Source organism: Mytilus californianus, unplaced genomic scaffold (genome assembly GCF_021869535.1).
Source record: "Mytilus californianus isolate M0D057914Y unplaced genomic scaffold, xbMytCali1.0.p SCAF_9, whole genome shotgun sequence".
Lineage (NCBI taxonomy): Eukaryota > Metazoa > Mollusca > Bivalvia > Mytilida > Mytilidae > Mytilus > Mytilus californianus.
In genome coordinates this window covers 56,805,136-56,831,383 of record NW_026262745.1, presented here as the reverse complement: position 1 = coordinate 56,831,383, position 26,248 = coordinate 56,805,136, and the positions used below count along the sequence as shown (strand labels likewise).

At 32.0% G+C, this 26,248-nt stretch overlaps 1 long non-coding RNA gene across 1 annotated transcript; it reads left to right on the top strand.

Annotated features, from left to right (window-relative positions):
• Positions 1–1,025: 1,025 nt before the first annotated feature.
• On the top strand, positions 1,026–23,187 carry LOC127714420 (uncharacterized). Its single transcript, XR_007987726.1, has 3 exons — positions 1,026–1,097; positions 18,068–18,099; positions 23,119–23,187. It is a non-coding gene; the product is annotated as an uncharacterized LOC127714420 (long non-coding RNA).
• Positions 23,188–26,248: the final 3,061 nt, after the last annotated feature.

Here is a 26,248-nt window from a genome sequence, read left to right as displayed (position 1 = left end):
AAAGAATACAAAAATTTACGAAAAATTGTGAAAAATTTACTATAAAGGGCAATAACTCATTAAGGGGTCAATTGCCATTTTATGTCATTTTTATTTATTTGTAGATCTGACTTTGATGAACATTATTGCTGTTTAGAGTTTATCTCTATCTATAATAATATAAAAGATAAAAACAAAAAAACTGCAAAATTTCCTTAAAATCACCAATTCAGGGGCAGCAACCCAACAAAGGGTTGTCTGATTCGGAGCACATAGATCTTAACCTGATGAACATTTCTGTTCCATGTCAGATTTGCCCTAAATGCTTTAGTTTCAAAGATATAAGCCAAAAACTGCATTTTACACCTATATTCTATTTTTAGCCATGTTGGCCATGTTGGTTGGCAGGCGGGGTCATCGGACACATTGTTTAAACTAGATACCATAATGATGATGGGGCCAGGTTTGATTAAATTTCGCCTAGTAGTTTCAGAGGAAAAGATCTTTGTAAAAGTTAACGGACGACGACGACGGACGACGGACGCCAAGTGATGAGAAAACCTTACTTTGCCCATTTGGCCAAATGTTCTGTTGCCTTTCCGAACATCTCTTATCTTGTCTATAATCGGACAAACGGTCTCTTGTGGAGAGTTGTATAATTGGCAAACATATCACATCTTCTTATCTTTACTGCAGGGTTTGTTATTTATGCTGTGTGGAGTTTATTATACAATTAGGTTTTTTTGGTTGTGAGAGAGTTGTCTATACATTTCATTCTGTGTCATTTGCTATATTGTGGAGAGTTGCCTCATTGACAATCATAACACATCTTCTTAGTTTTATATAACACTTGAACAGCTGATTCGTAAATTTCCTTTCTCGAACCATTGAATGTTGTTCAATTAATGTACTATCATTTTTATTCAACCAAAATAATGACCAACTCTCAACTTTCAATTTAGTTTGGATAGTATTATAATGATTTTCTATGTGTTCACTATAATTATTTATATTCCAATTCAATTAAAGTGTTACATTGTATTAATAGGTTATCAGTGCATTGTAAGAAGTCTCGACAACAAGGGAAGCACAACCACTGACCCTAACAAGCAATCAAGGTTAGTTGAAACTTAGATGATTCTTAATGTGGTTACGGTTACAATTATTTAAGTAGTTTGTAAATATCATTTATATTAATTTCCAAAACAAAAATGATGTTTTTTTCTTTAAAACAATCACCTTGATATAAATAATATTCTGAACATCTTGTTTCATGTATACTAAATCAAAACAAGGCATGCATTAGCTGTCGACTGGATGTAATCGAACCCTGTGTCAAACAACATGTAAATTATCATTGATTTTTTACATTGAAACGTAAAAGATTAACTTGAAGTGTTAAGACAGGAATATCTAACCTAGTTTAGCTCAATGTGAACACTGTAAATGTAACAAAAAAGGGATATGAATGTTTTTCATAGTGCCATCATCAGGGGTCCTACTGTCAATTTTATATTGAAGTCTTTATCTTTGATCTACTAAGCATATCTCTAACACTTTAATGTTTGCTATACGCAACTATAGGTGAAGCATGTAATGATGTTGGCAGATCTTTCATAATAACCTGATCTATTGATGAAGAATTTAAATATAAATATATCAATATACACATGAATAATTTTCATATTTGATTTGTTAAAATAATGCATCTTAAAATGACCATCTCAAGCTTAACTGCCGAAACACTAAAATAGTGTCGGGTCCTATCATGCAATATGGGATGCGTGGTCGCATGGGTGTTTTATAATAACAAAGTGCATTTCGTCCACAATAGACTCATCAGTGGAACTCGAATCAAATCAGCTAAAAGTCCAAATCAAATGAGAAGATAACAAGGATCAAATACAAAAATTTCCAAAACATTGTTCCAATTACGGCTAAGGTAATCTATGCCCTGGGTAAAACACACCTTAGTGTTTCGAATGATTTAACATTTCATGAACAGTATAAACAGAAACTTAACATTTCAATGACATTTCATGTCAACAAAAAAAAGAAGAAAGTAATTTGCACTCTTCTTTATCACATTTATATCCCTTCAGTACTGATAAAGAGTACTTCTTTTGCTCAAGATACTTTATTATTTATTAATACTGACCTTCAGCGGTATGCTCAATGTCGATAACATAATCCTTTCCGTGTGATTATTTTCTGATGACAATTAATTAATAATTTGTAAACATGGTGTTGCTGTTTGCCTCTAAATCTAGATCCAACCGTTTTGAAGCAAAATCGTTGGCGGGAAATGCAGAAATAACTTCCGCACAATTAGAGGCAATGTTGTGAAGCCTTAAGTTTCCACAATTTGCTAATGCTCGTTTGGTGTCTTTAATGAGTGTGGCTGCTTCCTCTTTCGAAGGACAGGGGGTAAAACCATCTTTGACCGAATTTTCTTGTTACAAAGTTTATCACGTAACTCCTGTTCTGATGCGTGATCTGCTTTCTAAGTGTATTAACAGCAGGTGACGGACTTTTTTCCTGAAAACATGAACCCTCATGCGGTATTCAACAAGGCTCTCTTTTATATCGTTGCCTTTATTACATAAGAATATCAGATAATTTTGGTGGTATATCTCTAAATAAAACAGTGAAACGTTAAACGTCAGCAGTTACTGTAAACATATCTTTCCCGAAACGCAGGAATACTCCCAAAAGATCGTTAGTCAAGTCAGGGCATGTTAGCTAGACACTGTTAAGTGAGGTTCCGTTCTATTTGTCGGAAGAATTGAACACATCACTGATCAGATCGGATTTATAAAGGTGATAAAACCAAATAATCGTAAATCCCAGCACTCTCTATCGGTGGAGCAAGCTCTGCGTGATTGTTGTAAAGAATCTTACTTATAGATGTGTTGCTTGGTAACTGTCTTAGGACTCGAAACTGTTATGATGCTACACAACTTCCGTTTGAATTTGTCATTAATTCGTTTTCTAATTCCTTTTTTTTCAAGTGACTACGAAACGTCTGATGAGTTAAGCCTTTTAAAATTTGTTTTCATAGTTTGTTCTAATGCTGTACTGTTACGACTCTGTCCCAAGTTAAATAGAGGATTGAGCGCTCACAAACATGTTTAACCCCGCCACGTTCTTTGTGTGCCTGTACCAAGTTGCGAGCATGTGGTTCAGTGGTTGTCGTTGGTACATGTCTGTCATATTCGTTCTTCGTGGGTTGTTTTTTATAAATGAGGCCGCTAGTTTTCTCAATTGAATTGTTTAATATTTTTCATGACGGGGCCTTCATAGCTGACCATACAGTTTGGGGTTTTCTCATTGTTGTATGCCGTAAAGTTGAATATAATTGCTTATATCAACTTTATTTAAACTCTGGTGGATAGCTGTCCCATTGGCAATCATGGAGTGGAAATTGTAAATCTTTTATTATGGGATCAGTGAAACGTTCCCGGATGTCAAATTAGTTTGTACATGGTTGTTTGCACCTGTCCTAAGTCAGGAATCTGATTACAGTAGTTGTCGTCTGTTTATGTAGTTCATACGTGTTTCTCGTTTCTCGTTTTTATATAGATTAGACCGTTGGTTTTTCCGTTTGAATGGTTTTACACTAGTAATTTTTTGGGGCCCTTTATAGCTTGCTGTTCGGTGTGAGCCAATGCTCTGTGTTGAAGGCCGTACCTTGACCTATAATGGTTTACTTTTATAAATTGTAACTTGGATGGAGAGTTGTCTCATTGGCACTCATACCACATCTTCCTTTATCTATTGGAATGTTCATTGGTGTCCGGTAGGCAAACTGCTGGTTATGTTTATATTTAATCCGAGAAGAACGTAATGCTTGTTAATGCAAGTCGGTCCTATTATTACCCAACCTAGTTTTAACTGTTTTGGTGTGGTGCTCTGGTAGGTCATATGCGCTGGTTAAGGATGTGGTGTGCATCTATTAGGTCTATTAGAATCAAAAGTAGAATTTTCGATGCTTCTCAATCGGTGAAATCCTTCCATTTCTTTTAAGTGATGATAATGCATTGTGACTGAAGGAGTTCCTATTTTTTGGAAACGGTGTTCGCATTCTATAAATACAGGTAGATCAAATTTTATATTATCATGCATTGATTCCATGACGAAAACTCTTTCGCTTGTCAGGTAAGTGACTACTTTGTGGGAGCATGTTGATAATGTATAGTTCTCTAGTTTTCGTGTAAGTCAAAATGACTGAAGAATTCGGGTGATGCAAGAGATCGGTTGGTTTGATCGTCAATGATGACATACATCTATATAGCTTGGTTCCGGTTGTCCTAATGGTACAGATCCCCAGGTAGTATTTTTGTTTCGCAATATTCATGATATTTCCCGCTATAGTGATCCTTGCAGATATCTGAGCAGGGAGAAATAACCGACGTTGACTTAGTTTCAACTGATTCTGTCGGCTTCCCGCCGAAAGCTGTTCTTGGCGACCTAGAACTTGTATGTGGTTACGGAGATGTGTGGTTTACTCTCACATTCCGTATAGCTTATGCGTGCATTTTATACAATTCTCGACTTATGCGCGTTTTGGACTCGCTGCACTTGTAACTAATACTGTTTTCCTTCAATAGTCCTTTGCGTTTCATTTAAGGAATGATTGGTATTATGCAGGATACAAAGACTTTGTGTTTTTAGAGTCTCAACCGCTGTTTTTATGAACACTGACTTTATCCTCATGACAACTGTGGATTCAATTATTTTGGTGGATACCAATTTTTGTGGATTGAGGAAAACTTGCATTTGCGTGGATATTTAATATCGTTGTTTTGGCATAGTCTGCATATATTCTTTTAGATAATTTGTAATTCGTTCGTGGTTCCACTGTTACCACAAAATCGATACTTGACCACCGAATGACACCCGTGAATAAGTACTAGTCTTGACACTGAAATGCTATATATAGGTACGTTAACGAGGCCGGGATAAGGTATCGGCACTTTGTGTTACTGTTATAAATATAAATTTCAAAAAAGATTATAAACCATTAAAACATATAATTTAGAAATGACATAACCCGAAATAACCAACCTTAATAAAAAATGAACGTAAATCAACCTATTGCATTTACGCAAGACGAAGAGGAGAATAGGTTACATGAATATTTTGCTTTTTGAATACAAACACTTTGTTGGAAAAGATGCTATTTGAAAGTTATCCCAATCTGCCATCTTAAATCTTTACATATTTTGTTATTAAATTCCGAATGATTTTATTGACAACCTTTTAAGAGAATAATTATTCTAGTAACAGGTAATCAAATACACCGATCATACTTGGTAATTTCAGTTGACCCATATATTTAGTGTTCAAAGAATGAATTTTTAAAACTGCTGTATCAAAGTCAAGTTTGAAAAAATGAAAATAATGAAGTCTTAAGCGAGATGATATTCTCATTTTTCATTTATAACCTATAAGGTTATTTATGTCAGAGGCAAAATTCAGTTTACTAGTGCATCTTACCTTGTCAATTTTCGGAAGAATTTTATCAAAAGTAACTGATGAAGATGCATATTCCAGAAAAAAATTATTACACTTTTCTAAATCAGATTTTTTTAATCATTTCATGGATTCTAGGAAGAATTTGTATATGTAATTTAACGTCATCGCTCGCACATTGTTATTATGAAGTGTTTATACGATTGCATGTCTGTAAAGTGAGATCCTTTTAGTCTTATGATCAATTAATGATAGCAAAGGGATATTAAATTTTCTAGCGTGTGCGTCCATCTGTAAGCCTGACCCGTTTCAAATTTAAAACTTTTAAAATTATATACCAATTGGGGTTTAACCTGGAGAAATTGTTTTACTGAATATGTTAGGGGGCACGGTGTCTTATGGACCCTTACTCTTTCTTCAAATGTTTTGAATATACATGTACATTACGTTATTATTACAGCCTTTTGTCATCACAGGCTGTTTCCTAGTATCAATAAACCTGAAAATCATAAACGGCATTTTCTTAAATTAAAATATATAAATAGAGGTATTGATTTTATTAACTTATCTAGTATATTCAATGACTCTACCATCCATAGCCAAATACCTCCATATTTTAATTATAAAGAACCACCTATTATTTCGTATTCTTATAAAAAAATTCCAGCAGAATTTTGATTTCTAAATATACCTCAGTTACATCAGACGTCAATATAGAAAATAATGTTCCTTCCACTAGAGACTGTGAAACATCTTGTTTTAGATATGTTCCCTATGGACATTTCATTACAGGAGACCTCAACATCGTCGAAGACCGTGAGGTCAAACTTTTCTTAAGAAAGGACCTAAATATCGTCCTCCATCTATAAAAGATTGGAAACAGTGTCGTCAGGTCATTAGAGACGCTCTGTCTGCCTACTGTAAAAATTGGTGTAAACGTGGAAAATCTGATAAAAAATCTGTTGACAGTTATTTGAATAAAATTATGAATACTGTTGATATTCGTATATCTCATTTTGAAAACAATTCTGAAATTGATAATAGGGTCCATGCTATACCCATTTCTAGAATAAGAAAATAGACTCCAAGTACTCGCAAAGCGGTTTGTGTTCGTACCGGCAGACAAAGCAGCCAATAATGTAGTGGTGGTGTAACGCATATACTACACGGATGTCTCTAAAACGAAATTAATAATTCTTCTACATTCTGGTCCGTACGCTCCACAGAGAGTCAAATTGTAAACAAGCATATCACTGCCACTACCCAGTTTAAAGCCTCTTCCGAACATTTGAATGTCCCTACTATGTACTGGTTACATTAATTGCACAAACAACCATTTAATTTCCGTTTCATCTCCGCATCTAGTAAGTGTTCTACTGCTAATATATCAGTGCTTCTTACTACCTCCCTTACTACAATCAAAGAACTTGTTATTAACTTTTGTAATAAAGCTTATGAAAATAATGGTATTAATTCTGTTTGGAGTGTTAAAAATTCTTTAGAGGTTTTAGATAAAATATATGCTTTTGATGGTCCTTTTAATTCTGTTGACAGTTATGATTTTTCTACTCTCTACACTACACTTCCACACAATCTTATCAAGAAAAAGTTTTCATATTTTAATAAATGGTCTTTTGAAAAATCTCATTGCAAATTTAACTCAATTAAAACCTTTTTCTGTAACGAAAAAGGAAAATATGCTAGATACACTTACTGGAATTGTGAAGATATGATTGAAGCTTTAAATTTTCTCCTAGACAACATATATGTACGTTTATGCAATAAAGTGCATCGACAAGAAGTAGGTATTCCTATGGGCACTAACTGCGCTCCTTTAATGGCAGATTTATTCATGTATTGCTATGAATCTCAGTTTATGACCAAACTCAGTAAAGACACGTCATTGTTACATTTGGTTGATACATTCAACAATATCTACCGTTATCTTGATATTTTTTCGTTAAATAATCCAGAGTTCTCTAAACATACTACCGAAATTTACCGAAAGGAACTTACTTTAAAATCTAACATAAACAGCAGTGGTTGTCCTTTTCTAGATTTAGACATTTTCAATTTCTAAAGGGGAAACTCCATTAAAATTTACGACAAAAGAGACGATTTTTCATTCCCTATTGTTAATTTTCCTTTTTTAGACGGCGATGTTCCTTTGGCTCCATCATACGGTGTTTATATATCCCAACTCGTTCGTTATGACCGTTTTTGTAGTGATGTCATAAATTTTAAAGAACGTAATCAATGCATCACTGGTAAATTATTCAGTCAGGGATTTCGTTACCATAAATTATTTAAAACTTTTACTAAATTCTTTCATAGATACAAAGATTTGATAAGAATTGGCTGTACCTGTAGAAAACTTATTAAGAACGGTATGTCACATCCTAAATTTTACGGTAATATTGTACTAAAAGCGCGGAAATCACTATGTGATCCGTGTAAACTCTTCGAACCTTTAAACAAACTTATTAGTAAAGGTCATCTTACCAATGCTGTAATCAGATCTTTGAATATAGTGTACATTGGCACAAATATCGATTTTGTCATCAGCAAATTTAAACATAACTAAATTTGTATTTTTTTCAAACGGGATGTATAAATACACATCCACGTTCATTTTTTTTTCTATATAGAGGTTAACTCTTTACTATCCTACTGCCTGTCGATACTATTTTTTTTATTTTTTGCATTGCACAAGTCATGTCTTCTTTGACTGTCCATGACGTTAAAATACTAAATCCCTGGGATGTGTTTTAGTTGATTTTAGTCTCTGATGCATAATTGTTTATTATTAATTGTTTTTGGTTTTTAACTAGCTTTCAATAACTGTGAGTACTCTAAAATCGTACTTTCTTGTTAATTTGACCTTTTGTCACAATTTGTTATGCTTTTTTTTATTTCATGTTTACTTATTTAATGTTATATCTCGTCTCTCTATTTTTAATATATACCAGCTTTGATAAGTATTTGGTATAACTATAAATTTTCACTTCTGTTCTCATACTATGAACAACAAAATCATTTATTTTGTAAAAATATTTCCGTTCTCCATTTATACTGTATACCTTACAACACAATTATTTTCATTTACCTGTGTACATTATTCTATTCAGATGTTTTTAATCATTTCATGGATTGTAGGAAGAATTTGTATATGTAATTTAACGTCATCGCTCACACATTGTTATTATGAAGTGTTTATACGATTGCATGTTTGTAAAGTGAGAACCTTTTAGTCTTATGATCAATTAATGATAGCAAAGGGATATTATATTTTCTAGCGTGTGCGTCCATCTGTAACCCTGACCCGTTTCAAATTTAAAACTTTTAAAATTATATACCAATTGGGGATTAACCTGGAGAAAGTGTTTTACTGAATATGTTAGGGGGCACGGTGTCTTATGGACCCTTACTCTTTCTTCAAATGTTTTGAATATACATGTACATTACGTTATTATTACAGCCTTTTTTCATCACAGGCTGTTTCCTAGTATCAATAAACCTGAAAATCATAAACGGCATTTTCTTAAATTAAAATATATAAATAGAGGTATTGATTTTACTAACTTATCTAGTATATTCAATGACTCTACCATCCATAGCCAAATACCTCCATATCTTAATTATAAAGAACCACCTATTATTTCGTATTCTTATAAAAAATTCCAGCAGAAGTTTGATTTCTAATTATACGTCAGTTACATCAGACGTCAATATAGAAAATAATGTTCCTTCCACTAGAGACCGTGAAACATCTTGTTTTAGATATGTTCCCTATTGACATGTCATTACAGGAGACCTCAACATCGTCGAAGAACGTGAGGTCAAAACTTTTCTTAAGAAAGGACCTAAATATCGTCCTCCATTTATAAAAGATTGGAAACAGTGTCGTCAGGTCATTAGAGACGCTCTGTCTGCCTACTGCAAAAATTGGTGTAAACAGGGAAAATCTGATAAAAAATCTGTAGACAGTTATTTGAATAAAATTATGAATACTGTTGATATTTGTATATCTCATTTTGAAAACAATTCTGAAATTGATAATAGGATCCATGCTATACCCATTTCTAGAATAAAAGAATAGACTCCGAGTACTCGCAAAGCGGTTTGTGTTCGTACCGGCAGACAAAGCAGCCAATAATGTAGTGGTGCTGTGACGCATATACTACACGGAAGTTCTCTAAAACGAAATAATAATTCTTCTACATTCTGGTCCGTACGCTCCACAGAGAGTCAAATTGTAAACAAGCATATCACTGCCACTACCCAGTTTATAGCCTCTTCCGAACATTTGTAAGTCCCTACTATGTACTGGTTACCTAATTTGCACAAACAACCATTTAATTTCCGTTTCATATCCGCATCTTGTAAGTGTTCTACTACTAATCTATCAGTGCTTCTTACTACCTCCCTTACTACTATTAAAGAACTTGTTATTAACTTTTGTAATAAAGCTTATGAAAATAATGGTATTAATTCTGTTTGGAGTGTTAAAAATTCTTTAGAGGTTTTAGATAAAATATATGCTTTTGATGGTCCTTTTAATTCTGTTGACAGTTATGATTTTTCTACTCTCTACACTACACTTCCACACAATCTTATCAAAAAAAAGTTTTCATATTTTATTAAATGGTCTTTTGAAAAATCTCATTGCAAATTTAACTCGATTAAAGCCTTTTTCTGTAACGAAAAAGGAAAGTATGCTAGATACACTTACTGGAATTGTGAAGATATGATTGAAGCTTTAAATTTTCTCCTGGACAACATATATGTACGTTTCGGCGATAAAGTGTATCGACAAGAAGTAGATATTCCTATGGGCACTAACTGCGCCCCTTTAATAGCAGATTTATTCCTGTATTGCTATGAATGTCAGTTTATGACCAAACTCAGTAAAGACACCTCATTGTTACATTTGGATGATACATTCAACAATATCTACCGTTATCTTGATGATATTTTTTCGTTAAATAATCCAGAGTTCTCTGAATATACTACCGAAATTTACCCAAAGGAACTTACTTTAACTAAATCTAACATAAACAGCAGTGGTTGTCCTTTTCTAGATTTAGACATTTTCAATTTCTAAAGGGAAACTCCATTACAATTTACGACAAAAGAGACGATTTTTCATTCCCTATTGTTAATTTTCCTTTTTTAGACGGCGATGTTCCTTTGGCTCCATCATACGGTGTTTATATATCCCAACTCGTTCGTTATGACCGTTTTTGTAGTGATGTCATAAATTTTAAAGAACGTAATCAATGCATCACTGGTAAATTATTCAGTCAGGGATTTCGTTACCATAAATTACTTAAAACTTTTACTAAATTCTTTCATAGATACAAATATTTGATAAGAATTTGGCTGTACCTGAAGAAAAATTATTAAAAACGGTATTTCACATCCTTAATTTTACGGTAATATTGTACTAAAAGCGCGGAAATCAGTATGTGATCCGTGTAAACTCTTCGAACCTTTAAACAAACTTATTAGTAAAGGTCATCTTACCAATGCTGTAATCAGATCTTTGAATATAGTTTACATTGGCACAAATATCGATTTTGTCATCAGCAAATTTAAACATAACTTAATTTGTATTTTTTTCAAACGGGATGTATAAATACACATCCACGTTCATTTTTTTCTATATAGAGGTTAACTCTTAACTATCCTACTGCCTGTCGATACTATTATTTTTTTTATTTTTGGCATTGCACAAGTCATGTCTTCTTTGACTGTCCATGACGTTAAAATACTAAATCCCTGGGATGTGTTTTAGTTGATTTTAGTTTCTGATGCATGATTTTTTATTATTAATTGTTTTTTGGCTTTTTACTAGATTTTAATAACTGCGAGTACTCTCAAATCGTACTTTCTTGTTAATTTGACCTTTTGTCACAATTTGTAATGCTTTTTTGTTATTTAATGTATACTTATTTAACGTTATATCTCGTCTCTCTATTTTTAATATATACCAGCTTTGATAAGTGTTTGGTATTACTATAAATTTTCACTTCTGTTCTCATACTATGAACAACAAAATTATTTATTTTGTAAAAATATTTCCGTTCTACATTTATACTGTATACCTTACAACAAAATTATTTCATTTACCTGTGTACATTATTCTATTTGGAGGCATTTGTTTTCAAGGTTATGGTTGTTTTTCTGAAATTGTTTAACATCAACCCTCTTATTTTATTGATTTTGTATTTACATTGTGTCATAGATCAAACTGATTCGTTCAGTGTATGTTCACTTGTGTTAATATGTCTTTTGATTGAGTTAAGCCATTTCAATTGATATTTTATAGTGCGTCTTTCTATGTTGTGATGTTACACTATTGTTTCAGATAAAGGTGAAGGTTGGTACCTATTTACACGCTTAAACCCGCTGCATTTGTTTGCACCTGTTCTAAGTCAGGAATCTGTTGTTCAGTAGTTGTTGTTTGTTGATGTGGTTCATAAAAAGTAAAATCACAAAAATACTAAACTCCGAGGAAAATTCAAAAAGGAAAGTCCCTAATCAAATGGCAAAATCAAAAGCTCAAACACATCAAAAGAATGGATAACAACTGTCATATTCCTGACTTGGTACAGGCATTTTCTTATGTAGAAAATGGTGGATTGAACCTGGTTTTGTAGCTAGCTAAACCTCTCACTTGTATGACAGACACATCAAATTCCATTATATTGACAACGATGCGTGAACAAAACAAACAGACACAGTAGGTAAAAATGTCAAAAATAGAGTTACAGCAGACAACATTGTGTTATCATCTTAATTAATATAAAAACAAACAAATGTAACGAAGAAGCACACAAAGGCATACATCAAATTTAACATCCTCAGTTTGCTTTATTATTATACGATTTTATTTATATATATAAAATCCACTCATAGAGGATGGAAGGTTTTAAGTACTGGCGTAAAATCGCGCGTTTGAAATTCGCACAGGTAGACATAAAATAATTTTGTCGTTCAAAGTATGATGGGATACGTAAGTACAGAGTCACGTAAAATGGATATCACAAAAAACTTACTTAACAGTAAAAGTCATATTAATAAATAAAATAATTTTGTCGTTCAAAGTATGACGAGATACATAAGTACAGAGTCACGTCAAATGGATATCTTAAAAACAGACTTAACAGTAACAGTAATATTAATAAAGACAAATAAAAGAATACTATAACACGTTATTAAGATGATAAACAACGTCAGTACGCAGAATCTATACTTCAAGGCCATCGAGTATTATTTGGGAAGTTGATACGGAATATTTATCAACAAGGTCTTGGTACCTTCCGATGAACTTTTTTAGAAAAAGGACGAGACGTTCTTTGACAAACCCCTGGTTCATCAACTTTCTGCTCAGACACTGGTGACGTTTTACAAATTCTGAGTAGGAGCTGCAAGCTCTTGAATACCGAATAAGTTGGGAAATGTATATCCCATATGCAGGTGAAGTTGGTATATTGCTACTTAGGTGGGGGAAATTGATAATTTCAAAATTAAAATCGTCTCGTTTGTCATAGATTCTGGTACTCAGATGACTGTGTATGTCAAATTCGAGGTATAAGTCTAAAAATGAGGCGGAGGAAGCCGTGTCTGTTGTTTCTTTAATTTCAAGTTCTGGTGGATATATTAATGGAACCCAATCAGAAAAGTTCGGATTGTTAATGGAAAGAACATCATCAATATATCTGAAAGTGAAATTAAATAACCTGGCTTCTTTGATCTTCTTGTTTTTGACAAGTGTCTGAAGGAACTTCGAAGTGTTTCTCGTTTCTCGTTTTTTTGTGTAGATTAGACCGTTGGTTTTCCCGTTTGAATGGTTTTACACTAGTCATATTTGGGGCCCTTTATAGCTTGCTGTTCGGTGTGAGCCAAGGCTCCGTGTTGAAGACCGGACTTTGACCAGTAATGGTTTACTTTTACAAATTGTGACTTGAATGGAGAGTTGTCTCATTGGCACTCATACCACATCTTCTTATATCTATGTACGTGTGTCTTCGAAATTCATAACCGCCTCAGTGGTATAGTGGTAGCGTTTTCACCTCGATTTGCTGCCAGTTCAAATAAAAAAATGGCTGCCTCTATGCTGCCCATGCGATATTATATAATTTAAGATAAATAAAAAGATGTGGTATGATTGCCAATAAAACAACTCTCCAACAAAAGAATAAGAAGATAAGGAAGGATAACAGGCTGCCTAAATGTTGAGTGCAAAGGTTTTTTAGGTCACGTAGTACGAATTCAGCTTCCGTTTGACAATTTTGAATATTGAAAAAGATCGATTTGTTGATTTTTTTATATCAAGTATACTCCATTGCATTCAGAAGAAAAATATAGCATGCTTTCTCATAGAAAGATTTATTGATGATCGAAAATGATTTTTACATAAAATACTTAATGATTTTTTACTTCTTTTTGATAAATTATATCATTAAAGATTATGTCATATGATGACGGGAATTTGTATTCGATCTCTGTACAAAATTCAAGACACACTTTTTTTTATTAATTTTTCGTTAGTTTGTATGTAAAAACACATTGAAATTTATACGAGTTAAAGTATATTGTTCATACAACCCTGAACATAAAAGGTTTCCTTAAGTCTCTATCCGTTGCTGCATAGTAACTCGATAAAAACGATAATTTTCAAATAAAATATCCAACTATTATTGTCAAATCCGTAAATAAAGACGTAAACCTCAGGACAAAAAACATTGTTTTTTTTTTTAAATATTAGTAACAGAAAAACCAGGAAAACATTGTAAATAGAGCTCTGCCATGTAACATGGCTTTTTATTTTTTTTTAATTTTGTATTTTTTGTTATATCGGTCGTCTCTATGACTTATTATTGTCCCTTGTAGATTGTGTTTTCTGGTTTTTTGGTAGTAGTTTTTTTTCTGATAAATGGAGAAATTTCAATATTGATAATTTCATATTTAATAAAATTTTGTCCAGAACAAATACTGAAAAAAATCAAATACATGAATTAAATTAATGAGTATTCAATTTATCTACATGTCGTACAAAATAAGTCCACCGGATTTAGAAGTTTAATAACGGGATAAATATTTATATTCCCAGCAAAACTGACAATAACCATATTCGTTTTATAATATATACATTTAGGAATATTGTATAATAATTACAACTTATAATTACAGCTTATGTTTATAATAACATTCAACAAATTTCAAGTGTCCAGTTGATGTTCACACCATGACAGGCTTGTATCAAATGACATATTATCCCTGTTACCGATCGATAAAAAACAAAATTGCGTGCCATGTGAAGATTGTCGTCTCCCTCTGAAAAACAGGTTAATAACTATTGGTCACCGTACGGCCTTCAACAATGAGCAAAAACCAATATCACATAGAAAGCTATTTAAGGACCCAAAATGACAAATGTCAACAAAGTCAAAAGGGAAAACTAACTGTGTTCTCGGGCCTAAGAGATGAATTCAGGAAATGTAGATTCTGTACTTTGGCAACGTCCAAGAATGGTTTGCTGGTTTAAATTTTTCAAACTCAATAAAAGTAAAAGATTTACATCTTTATTTGAAAGAAGTTCTGTTAAAATGTCCCATTTTGACATTCTACGGATAAAATAAGCATTTTAAAGCAGTTTCCATTTTTAAGCCTAAGAGGCATACTGACTTTCTAACTGACAGCTTTTTATGCTTTGATATTTGTGTTTCATGATAAATTCAAATTCTATGAACCAGTTGTGAACTCTGAATATAGAGAAAATTAGATTATCACCGAAAAAAATGTGCAAAATATGGTGTATTTAGGCCCTGGTCGAACGGCCCGTTTAATGTATGTGAAATGTGAAGAGCTTTGTACATATAATGAGTCGTCCATCATAAATATTTCACTAAATATATAAAAAAAAAAAAGCACTTGACAATGATCTGTGCACCTTATCCATTTCACTACCTTTATTTTCTTCTGTAGGATAGTATGTGGTTCAAATATATGCCAGTTGAGAATAAAACTACATGCAAGTTTTCCATTGAAAAGTTTAAAAAAAAACTGTGCATCAGACCATACAAAAAAAAGTTGAATGCAAGAGTCCTTTTGCAATTAGACTTCTTGTATCATGACATCTTAGCATAGAAATGAGCAAAACGTAACAAATTTCTATTTCTTATAGCTTCTGTATTCATTTTTTATAGGTAAATATGTGCTACGGCCTAAATTGACTCTAAATAATGTTCAGTCTTACATAGCCTAAGACCATTTTATACTCATTTGGTATGCTTTTTTGTAACTTTTCATTCCATTTAAAGTACATTTAATACATATGGATATATAATTTATGGTAAAAAAACTTCAAAAACTGCAAATTGGTTGAAAAAAATGCATGTTTATGTAAGGATCCCCTTAATTCGAAAATCTCTATTTTCAGGCACAGGCTCATATAAATTTGACTTTTGAATAATTGTAATTAATCTGATAAATCAAATGAGTGTTCAGTTGCTTTTAATACTTACTATATTATATTTAAGAGCATTTAAAAGGCAAATTTTTGCAATATTTAAATTTTTTAAGCTTGATAGTTGAAATTATTTGATTTAAACGTCAAAATTAAACATTCAATTTTCAATATTAAAATGGCCATAGTTTCTATAATGTATATCCTATGGCCATGAAACTTGGCCAACAATCTTATAATTCCCTAAGCGTAGGTCATGCAAAGTTTTATTAGAATTGGTCAAGTATTTCTATACTATTAGGTCCGAGGACACAGTTATCGTCCTTAGATTTTCGTTGTCTACAATGTCCCTAGTGTGGACAGTATAACTTGCAAATTTTTTTCATACATTTTCCAATTTTATTTCTTTATATTTTATGCATGAAATATTAAGTAAGGGGATGAAATTACATGTTGAAAAAATGGGGTTGCTGAATCTTTATGTTAAGTAGTGATTTGGTCCAGTTAAAAAAGGTCTAAAAAATTAGTATGTCTGAAGCTGCCAAACTGAATTTTAGACCACCTTAACATAGAATTGTCAATATTTTGAGTTAGAGCTGGTAGACTTTTCTATAATTTTGATTTTATTTGTCCCAATAGTAGCACAATACACTGTAAAAATCTTTTTGAGATTGAGCAGGTGCGATTTTTTTAATTTAACTTTATTGTCTAAAAGAAATCCTACGCAATAACTGTGTTCTCGGGCCAAGTGACAATCAAATCACTGCATGCTTCTTATTTAATATGTTTCTTAATAGATAAAAACAACTCAATAACAATGATTGGCGTAGAATGTTTTTAACACTTGAGACTTTCGTGTTTGGTGAACGTTGATACAAAATATGTTCTACATGCACGAAATGTAGTTTTATAGTTTAATGGACATACACATTAAACACTTGTTGCTCTGTGATGCATGGCTTCAAACCAAAACAAAATGTTTCTAGAATACCTTTGGTGATCACTTAGACTTAATACCATAAGGGAATTATAAAAAGAACTAAGTTAAAAAAAAGGCCTGAAGAGGTCAGCAAAATGTTTGAAATAAAATTGAGAATGGAAATGGGGAATGTGTCAAAGAGACAACAACCCGACCATAGAGCAGACAACAGCCGAAGGTCACCAATGGGTCTTCAATGCAGCGAGAAACTCCCGCACCCGGAGGCGTCCTTCAGCTGGCCCCTGAACAAATATGTATACTAGTTCAGTGATAATGGACGTCATACTAAACTCAAAATTATACACAAGAAACTAAAATTAAAAATGATACAAGACTAACAAAGGCCAGAGGCTCCTGACTTGGGACAGACGCAAAAATGTGGCGGGGTTAAACATGTTTTTTGATATCTCAACCATCTCCCTATACCTCTAGCCAATGTAGAAAAAACAAACGTACAACAGTACGCACAGTAAAACTCAGTTAAAGAAAAGTCCGAGTCCGATGTCAGAATAGGAAACAAAAGAAAATAAACAAAATGACAATAATACATAAATAACAACAGACTACTAGCAGTTACTGACATGCCATCTCCAGACCTCAATTAAACTGATTGAAAGATTATGTCTTCATCATATGAATATCAGGCACAATCCCTCCTGTTAGGGGTTTAGTATTATACCATCATAAAATATATGAGAAGAACATAACCCGTGTCTTTTCTTAGGAGTGAAACCTTAACTCTTACCCAAGACAAAAAGTAAAAGATATGCTAAACCCCTCCATCTTGGAACAGGTTTTAAATATTGGCTCCTTTTTAAAACAGTCATAAAAACTGAGGGCAGAAGTCTTATATTTTTTTTTCTTTATTTGTTCACTTATTATAGAATTGTTATTTTTGCTATATTATGTTTTGTTTTGTTTTGTCACCAACAACATCACTTCAACATGTCTATACATGTTATATGATAATAAAGATATTAATAATAGAATAAAATATTTGATAAGATAAATGTTTCCATCAAAGGCATTGGAGCAATTATCGGTCTCTCGACTGTTTTAGTAGGTAAGAAAAATAGTTAGAAGAAATCCTACTTTTTGATTCAATGTTAATGAAAACTTTTTTGTGATTCATTTCATAATATTGGCATTATATTTTGCAGAACCATATCACCTGAAATGGAACTACCAACTGGTGAGTTATTCCTAAGTATGTCTTTATAAGAAATTTGATATGACACATTCGGTTTATCAAGAAAATTATTATTTTATTCCATAAATATTCTACCTATAATGCACGAAGCTCTTATTTTTAAAACTGTATATCAAACTCTACAGTTTTTATAGCAGACTCTTTTGATAACTTACTTTAGATAATGTTTTGATGAAGCGATATTTGAAAGCACATGCACATGTTGATTCTTTGAAAAATGATATTTCAATAACAAGTTTACTTACACATCAACATAGATCGCAATCAACATAATTAACATATACATGTAGGTTAGAAATAAGAAGATGTGGTATGAGTGCCAATAATGAAAATATACTCATGCATTTAATTGTGCACATGTTCTAATAACATTAAGTAAGTGGGACATTGATGAAACACAACAACACCAAATCATTAAAAACAGACTGGTGTTTGCATAGGGTTACATATAATTGTATTTTCCAATCACGATTTCCGTTGAAAGCCAGATAAATTACAATTCAATTATCTATAGCACAATCAACAAACTAAATATAAACTAACATACATATTCGTATTAGATTAAAAAGCATAGGAGACATTTTTCGCTATTATCCCGTAAAGTTTATTGTTACAATCAAGAAACCAATTTCCTCTCCCTTATTTCAGTCTTTTTATGGTAACCATGACCTAGCCCATGTGTACTGTGATTTCCTAATACATTTTGATCTACCTTCATACTGTATTGATGATTGGTTCATAGTCTCGAGTAAATTTTAAGAGTAATAGTCCAGTTGATCCTTTCCTGCAATAGCTTTAGTTTATTTAACTACAATGACCCAATTCAAGATGTCACGATCGAGACATATCTTCATTTCATTTTTGACCATATATACAAGTAAAGTTGTTGTGCATCCAATTTATTTCGCATATGTTCATATTATTATTTATGCCAGCAGCTATTCATTACTGTGTCTCTATAAAACAAAACATCGAAAACAATATAGTGTAATTGTTTCTTCAATTGTTATTAATATCCAATATAACTCATCAGGGAGAAAGATCATACATTGCATGCCATAATTGTATAGCATTGTGATGTGCTGTATATACTGCCAAATGAAATGTAAGAATCAGCCGGACAGCAAATCTCTGAATGACGTCGCGTTTTTATAATATGGTCACGTGGTTTCCAGTTAAAAAAAACATTTTTTCAGCATCGGCAATGGCTCTACGAAAACGACGGCGTAATGATATTTTATGTTTTTCCAATGATTAAAACCAAATATACTATTTGAAACTGTAGGTTTCAAACTTTCACAAAATCATTGTTTTAAGACTGAATATACAGTTTTTTGATAATTCGATTGGCAAAGATAAATAAACGTGCCGCAGCAGTGATACTTGAAAGTATATAAATGTTAATTGAAATGACACACGTAATGGTTATGTATTTCCTCAAGAGGGATGCTACCTCATGGGAAGGTGTACAGGAAATGCTTATTGTTATCAATACTCACCAGGTAAATCGGCCGTGTGTTAATTTAACAGTTTCTAAATTGGCGACCAAACAAAGGTAGATAATTTGAATGTTACATCGTTCAAGGAGCAGTTAATCAATAAAAAGTGAAAATAAGTACTTTGTTCAATTGTTTAATAATGGGAACAGTGCTTTTGAGGCAAAATATTCAATAAGTATTCTTGAAATTGTAAATAATTATTGACATGAGGACACATGTCAAGTTTGAGAAACTACACAGTGATGATGACATATTATAGAATGTATGTCTATAAATGTCTGTGTTGTTTCTTGTTTTGTCACTATTTAACATTCGTATGTTTCTGATGATCTTCATGATATAATAGATATTGCTGGGTAAATTGCCAATTATCACATAAAGACTTCTTAAGTTTCTAAAAACAATTATAGTGGTTCTTTTTTACTATAATATTAAAAACCATGAGTTTTAAAACAAATATAAAAGAAGCATGTGGCAAAAAACAATATTTCTACACAGTGAGGGGTTTTAAGGCAGTAAATTATTAGAACAAAATATAAATACTAGATTAAAAGAAATCATTCCAACAATACAGGAGGAAAAGCACTTTCCCTGATCGCATGTTTGCATCTTTTTTGTAATACATTGTCAGAAAAAATTGTTTAATATATCCTATTCTATAGTTTTATTTTATATAATGTCTATTGAAACTCATTGTCAGTTTTATCTATGAGCTAAAATTTGTTTAATCATTATAAATGGATGTTATAAAACTTTATATGCAATCGTTAAATAATGTTATTACCTACCACATCACCTTTAAAGAAATCTTGAATATACTAGGTTGAACAAAATTATGTCAACATTTTTCTTTGAAATTGTTTTCTTTGCAAGGGTTTTTCGTCGGCCTGACAGTGATCACACTCCTGCCATCTGTCTTGTTGTCTCATTTCACATTATGTTTTAGAGAAGGTCGATTAAAATAACATATTATTAGTTCAGTTTCTATTCATTCACTGAGAACTTGACTTAATTGATATAACGCTTGACATATGAAATGGATACCAAATTCCAAATCCACCATTTACCGTCTACCTTGTCATGTCTGTATTTAACAAGATATATTGAAGTTTTAATAGAAAATAAAAACTTCAGTTCTTATTGTTATCCGAAACCATCAGTCCCTCAATTGTTGAAAGCCAACTAATATGATACAAGTTTTTTGCACTTTTATGCTGAACAAATATGTCAAATAACTTTATAGAACATATATACATAAATATGCAATAACAGTTATCGTTAATGCCAAGAGTATTATGATTTATTCTGGATATGACAGATTCCACGTATCTTTCAACTTAAACGCAATCCCCAATCGTGAATATCATATCTAAATACCTTCATGCTAACCGTGCAATAAAGTAAAATGTCAATATATTGTAAACAAACTAGACAAATAGATTTCACTAATAATATGTAATTGTGTATCTTTCAATGGAAAAAAATGTAAGTTAACAAATTAATAAAAAAATCACAACATATGAAACAAAGCCATGGAGTGTGAAAAATAATGATACAATTGGTATATAAGAAAATGTCTGTACCAAGTCAGGAATATGACAGTTGTTATCCATTCGTTTGATGTGTTTGAGCTTTTGATTTTGCCATTTGATTGGGGGACTTCCCTTTTTGAATTTTCCTCGGATTTCAGTATTTTTGTGATTTTACTTTTTTGTAACATCAGGAACAAATAAAACTATCTCTGAAATAGATACATTAAAAATGAAGAATTATCAATTAGAAAAAAAATTACCATGTTGACCCGATATATACATGATATAATTCCTCGCAAAATAATCGCAGCTAATCAATTGTCAACATAAACATGATAAAAAGCCAATAGCAAACACAGAAAGGAATAATTCATCATACGTAAGGGTTAAGTTATGTAAACTGAATGTAGATTGCACTTGTGATGAGATCTATGAAGGATTGCTTACAGAAGACGAACAGGAAATTAGAACAAACAATTATATTGAAATGTGATATAATGTTCATTATTTAGCAATACCATATGTCATGCCACAAGATAAAGATCTGACTCTGTCCAAATGGTTTTCCTCTGTTTTTTATCTATGATATCGTAAATTAGATCTCAGGATGTTTACACTGGAGTCATGTCATCCAGGTACTGTCCTGAAATCCTTACAGATTAAAATAATTTACAATAGGCTTTCCAAAAAGATTGCTGACACGCCTAGTTAACTAATTTAGAACACCTGCCACATGCTGGATTCGAACTCACAACCTCAGTGCTGACAGGCTAGTGATATAGTTGTTCGATTACTTAGACAACTCGGCTACCGAGGCCCAAAAGTTTATATATATAATCTTATAATTCTATATTGATAATTTGGGATGAATCCAGAATATCTGTGTGAAATTTGTGTTCACATGTGGACTGAAAAATATCCTTGATGTATGAAAAAGGAAAATAAATCACAAACAATAGCAGATTTTATTTATTTTAAATATATATTGACAGCTATCCTTTCTTCTATGACAAATTTGTCATAATTCTGAGCTTTTTTTATCAAGAGCAGAAATTTTAAGAAAAATAACAGTTATTAAGCCGCCTCACCAAATTATTATGTATTTTGAAAATTTGCTCGTGTGTAGACAACGTTTAGTAACGTCATGTGAACATTCCATTTCTGTTTTTCATGTCCAAGTTTATCAAAATAAACCAGTCACATTTATTTTTCCTTGGTAAACCATGCTAATGTGAATTCGTCCAGAGCTGAAAATTTGTCAATGGCAGCCGAAGACTGATAACTTATGGCTTAGATTTCTTTTCCAACGATATATTAATTACTATGAATGTTTTATGTTTTTTTTTATAGAATTGTAAAAACTTATGATATTATGTATACCGCTCATGATATACAATTAGCTTCTTGAAATTCTACTTATTCACGATTGTCCTTCGCGGGAATTCTTTTCCTGCGCAGCGAATCATTTGAATGTTTTATTTTTTTTTTAATTATCTCTATTTGATGTTCGAATTATAATTCCGTGTTTTTAACAGACAAAAATCGGGGATTGATGTACGGCTGCACATTTATTTAGAGGCATCAAACGAGTTCAACCAAAAAAAAAAAAAGAATTAAAACTTACATATTTTGAAACGAACAATCAAACAACAGATATACTGAAAGAAACCAAATATTACATGTACATGATATTTTTTGTTCATAGCCAGGTCATTTGGGCCATGTCTTGTTCTTTGTTTTTGTTTGTTACTTTTTGGGGAGGTGGAGTTCGGTGTTGGTGGTTGTTGTGGTCTGGTGAACTGTCCGACAGTTTTAGTAATTCATGATATTTATGTAACAAAAATGAAAATTAAAACAAGAAATATATAATTGGAGTATTAAGTAACACGTGAAACAATAAGAACCTACTTTATTAAAATCGTTATTTAACTGCTTATTCATGCTAAAAGTTTTATCTCATTCGTTTTCAGTGAATACAGAATTGATACAAGAGGAATTCGAAAGAAAAATACTTAAATTTGCCTTAACAATACTGTGTATATCAGGTAAAGTACAGTCTAATTATCTATTTAAACACTTTTATTGAATATATTGGAGGAAAAAATGTAGAAGTATAACATCATTATGGCTAGATTCTATCAGCTACTACACTTGGTAGGATTATGCAATGTTTGGACAAAAGAAAATTATAAAATTAAAGCAAGTAAAATGAATGTAATTTCACCAAAACAATATTAAAAACTAGATGTTGCAACCTTGAAGCACATCTGAACCAGAAAAAAAAAAAAAAATTTCCAAAGGTCATCACACAGTATTCAATGGTATATTTTAGTAGCACATGTCACCTCATAGATAAGTGTAAAATATCCTATATTGAAAACTTTAACGAATATTGAGAATTAGATATTGTACATCTTTTATCTTTTGATGAGATAAATATGTAGTTTTATTAATCAATGACTTAAAATTCACAATAAATTTCGTTTATTAACATTCGATATGTCTGAGAATTGGTCATTAATACGTTGTCTTCTGGCTATGCCTACATTTTGTATTTTACTATTTTGGCTATTCCTAAATGGGAGATTATGGGAAGAACAATAGGTGTTGTTATTGCAAAATATGTCTTTTTAGTCATTAGTGTCTAATTTGGTCACAGGTAAATTTACTTGTGGAAATTAAATAAAAATAATTAATTATATGAAAATCATGTAAAAAAATGTTTGTTTCTTTTTGGTTTGAAAACATGTATCAAGTGTTTCTAATATGGAATTGCTTGAGAAAAAACAATATCTAAAATAAAAAGTAATTTAAGCATTTAGTAGTCTGGAAAATAAAATTATTTAAAAGAAAAAGTAGTAAAAGCAATATAAAAGTCTGGAATAAGAGTATATAAAAAAAAAGGTAGTTAAAACTTTTAAGAGTAACCAACATTTTTAACTGTAGCTTCAAAGAATTAATTAATCTCATTATTTGAATAAATTATGATTTACAACAAATAGATTAGGCAACTAGAACTTACTACACAATTCCTACAAGTTCCAGATAAAGTCAAGACGCGGAGACAGATGTTATTGGAAATGATCTACCCGTAACTGCCTGTCCGCTATCAACCAAACAACAACATACCAACCAAAATAGATGCTAACCACAATCATTACAGAATGCAACTCAGAGTGACGATTTACTATGTTTGCTCATTGTTGAAGACTGTACGGTGACCTATAGCTGTTAATTTCTGTGTCGTTTGGTCTCTTGTGGAGAGTTCGCTCATTGGGAATCATACTATATCATCTTATTTTATATAAATGTTTTTTTAACTACACTCTGTGTATCCGAAGAAATGCATAGAATAAAATTGAGAATGGAAATGGGGAATGTGTCAAAGAGACAACAACCCGACCATAGAGCAGACAACAGCCGAAGGCCACCAATGGGTCTGCAATACAGCGAGAAACTCCCGCACCCGGAAGCGTCCTTTAGCTGGCCCCTAAACAAATATGTATACTAGTTCAGTGATAATGGACGCCATACTAAACTCCAAATTATACACAAGAAACTAAAATTAAAAATGATACAAGACTACCAAAGGCCAGAGGCTCCTGACTTGGGACAGGCGCAAAAATGCGGCGGGGTTAAACATGGTTTTTGAGATCTCAACCCTCCCCTTATACCTATAGCCAATGTAGAAAAAACAAACGTACAACAGTACGCACAGTAAAACTCAGTTTAAGAGAAGTCCGAGTCCGATGTCAGAATAGGAAACAAAAGAAAATAAACAAAATGACAATAATACATAAATAACAACAGACTACTAGCAGTTACTGACATGCCAGCTCCAGACCCCAATTAAACTGATTGAAAGATCATGTCTTCATCATATGAATATCACATGTATCAGGCACAATCCCTCCTATAAGGGGTTTAGAATTATACCATCATAAAATATATGAGAAGAACATAACCCGTGTCATGCCAACAACTGGTTTTAAAATAAATATGTTTAATTCTGATGCAAAGACCCTATAAATGAATCAATATTAAAGCCAAAATATGCAATGTTTAATGACAGAAGCACGGTTTGCAGACTGCATACAGTGAAAAAGGCGACATTCACAAACTTTTTCGAAAAGCTGCAGTTTTTCCAATTTTACCAGCCACTACAGTCGAAGATGTTTCAAATTGGTTTAACACACTGGAGGACATCGATACTGCAGATACTGATACACAAACTCTTAACTTCACAGACTATGTAACAAACTATTGAGTAGAATAACAAATCATTTCGAAGGTTGGCATAGTTAACTGAAGAAGTTAGTCAAGGCACCTCACCCAAACATGATCAAGTTGTTGAGAGAAGTAGAAGCACACTTATACAAGAACCGATGGAAACGTGTTCCAAGAAGAGAAAATACAGTGAAATAGATGACAGACTTCAAAGTCTGAAATCAAGGTTACAGAATGATGAAGTTACGACAGTACAGTATGGAGATGCTGCTTCTCATCTCCTGTACATTGATTAAGACTTCGTATTCTCTTGTGTGTTCAATTTAGTGCCATGTATTACTGTGTTAGTGCTCTGTTTTAATGTCAATTTAGTGTACGTTTTGGTGCTTTGCTACAATGAATATGTAGTGTAACTCAAAATTTAGTGCTTCGTTTCAAAGAATATTTACTACAATTTTAATATATCTATATTTCAATTGATATTATTTACTTGTACAATATGTATATATTAATGTTTTCACCTAAATAATTTCAATTGCTTGTGAATAAAATTGTGCCTATAAATTAATATTGTGCTTTTAAATATTACTTATTCAAAAAGTACTATGAAATTATTAAAAAATAATGATATGTAATATGAACTATTCTTTTTCTTTATATTCCACAAGATTTACCTGGATTTACCTTAGTTCATTAGTTTAGTGTTGTTACAACATAATCCTTCATAATCCCATTGTTTGCATAAAAAAATTCTGAGAAGTCCAACAGAAAATTTTATTATTTTACCTATAAAATTCAAAATATAGGAATAGCCAGAATAAACCATTAATACGATTCCAATACAAAACAAGAGGTCTTATACAGAATTTTCAC